The sequence below is a fragment of the Carcharhinus amblyrhynchos genome, chromosome 7 (genome assembly GCF_965287045.1).
Source record: "Carcharhinus amblyrhynchos chromosome 7, sCarAmb.v2.hapA, whole genome shotgun sequence".
NCBI classification, from domain to species: domain Eukaryota; kingdom Metazoa; phylum Chordata; class Chondrichthyes; order Carcharhiniformes; family Carcharhinidae; genus Carcharhinus; species Carcharhinus amblyrhynchos.
The window spans coordinates 70,336,046-70,338,774 of record NC_137330.1 but is presented as its reverse complement, the minus strand read 5'-3'; positions in this window follow the sequence as shown (position 1 = coordinate 70,338,774).

Genomic DNA, 2,729 nt, shown 5'->3' with positions numbered 1-2,729 from the left:
TATAATCATGTCAACTAAATAATGTCCATTTGTTAGGCTACAGCATACAAAGGAACAAGAACCATGCATAAAAACATTGAAATAGCAATTTTATTTAAACTGAAGGTAAGCTTTATTTAAATTGGTGATTATTTTCAGTGACATTTTCTTGTTTGTAATTGCTACATGCAGAAAGGTATTATAGTTTTTACCAGTTATTGATTTTTCAGATTAATTTCCTTACTAATGTCACTATTCTCTCCCAGACCAATTGTATTTACAGCTGCCACTCTGAACTGGAATGTTCCTTTCACATACTCAGCCTGCCCAGGTGCAGAAGCTAGCGCTACAAGACACGTTCCACACCACTTCCCGTGGCTCTGATGCACTCAACTTCTCCTGAGAGCATTTCACTACATCAAACTACTGTGGATTGATTGTAAAAACAAGAGAGATAGAATCTTTCTGCCTTGCTTTAACGTGCTTTGCACAATTGGGACATTTAATTCCAAGGTCACAGAGATGAGTGAAAAGTACTACACATCTCCCAGATTTCTTTCATTTATCAATCTTAAATTGAAAATTCACAATTGAGAAGCCAATGATCTTGAATCTATTGATTAATAGTTTCTACAGTAATCAGACTCCAACACTTATAAGTATTTAAAAATGATCTCACAATTTTTAATGTCCACTCCATCTTTCAAAGATCACTACAGCTTTTGGCACCTTACACTTGGCAGTTACACTAACCATAGTACCTTACTACCAGAGTGCTTGAGATGTGCTAATCTGTCAATGACCAAGCATTGTAAACCTCATTGATAATTGAAGACTCAATGCATGGGAAGGAACTTTGCTGCAAATTTTCATTAAGTATTTATATTTTAAGATTGCCACTTATATAACTAAGATGTGATGGTAAATCTACATTAGCAGGGACCGAGTAACAACATAATCTTATTTTGAGAGTTCTCATTTAAAAGAAGTTTGTTTCTTTTAAGCAGTTTCAAAGCAGTCAATGTTTTCATTGCACATTTATTGTCATGTTCTGCAATATTTTTGACCACTTTTCCACAGAAAGAATTTGAAAGGACAGTTACTTTCAATGTTGTATTTTTAAACAGCATTTTGTATTCATACAAGTTGAAAAGACTAGTTAGATAAGGTATGAATAAGTAAGCTTTGATTATTAGTTTCCTCAGCAGCTATAAATAATAAACATTTCATTAGTCTGTCTCTATACTTGAAAGACCTTTAATCCATTGTATTGGAATTTCTTGGGTCAATTTCTGACTATGAGCATAAAGACATTTGATAGAGATTGGAACATAGGCTGGAATATGGGCACTTTAAAATAAGATGCAAAATAGGGAGTTAGGCTTTTGAAAACTAAAATCTGTAAAATAATGAGGCTCTGAAAAAGGATACAAGAAGGATCCACTGCAGGGGAGCTTTGGAAATTGTTTTTCCTTAAGAAAGATGCATCATTGGTATGGAGAAATTTGGCATGTTCTTTATTTTATACTATTACACAAAGCTGAGTTGTACAGTTGTAACTGAAATTCTGTATGTTCAGTTTATTGTGAGAAAAGCAGCTAAACAAGTTGTATGCCATGTCCCATTATACAACAAACTCTCAGTCAATACTTTCATACTGAACACGGATACTATTAAAATAGCCATTGCATGTCAAGTAACCTTTGACATTTGAGTTTTAGAGAGTCCTAAGTCTCAAGTAAATATCTAATTGAAGATGGCCATTCACAACCGCCTGAGAAATGCACACATCCCTTTGTTTAAGGATAGATATATACAAGAGCACTATAAAGTTCTGGCCACCCTGACTCTGCTTCATCTTGGACAAAAGGGGACACTAAAGGCCTGATCTTACTATCAAATTGTGCCTGTTTTCGGGTGCGAAAACTTGGTAAAGTCGGTTGTGAGGCGAGTAGTGCAATCCTTGCCCGCCTTTGCACCCATTCCCCCTTTACTAATGACTGAAAATGCATGCAGTTAAATTGACTTAATGGGCTGCACGCCCAAGTGTACGAGCACTTCCTCCTTTACCACTGCGCTCGCCATCCAGCTTCGACACGAAACAAACATGCCTTGAAAAGGTCTGATTCGGGCACTCCAGCTTCTGAAGAGGTAAGTTCAAAGCTTCCAGCAGTCCTCTGACTTAAATTGGTGGTGGGAGGGAGGAAGGTGGGTCAGATGGCTCTCTGATGGGAGTAGGGAGGTGGGTCAGATTTCTCTCTAATGGGAGGAGGGAGGCGGGTCAAATGCCTCTCTGGTAGGGGGGAGGGAGGCGGGTCAGCTGGCTCTCTGCTGAGGGGGCAGGGGGATCAGGGCATGGGGGTCCGCTGCCACTCTGCATGTGATCGGGTGGGGGGCGGAGGGAAGGTTTGCTGCCACACTGCACATGATCAGTGGTGGGAAGGAGGGGCAGGAGGCAGTGGTCAGTCTAGGTAGTGGGGTGGTGGGTGTGTTGAATAAGGAGGTCAGTTATGTTGAGGGGGTGAGACAATGCCTGTGGAGGCCAGGAGAAGGCATTATCCAGACTGGGAACACTGTGGCAGGGGAGTGTTTTTTTACTGTGCATGTGCAGCTGAAGGCTCTGATTGGAGTTGCAGCATTTCGGGTTTGATAAGCCCTGCCCACAGGCTTCTGCAGCGCGATTCGGAATCACTGCTATTTTTTCAGGCCAAATGCATATGGGGGCACCTGAGAACGGGTCTAAAAGTCAG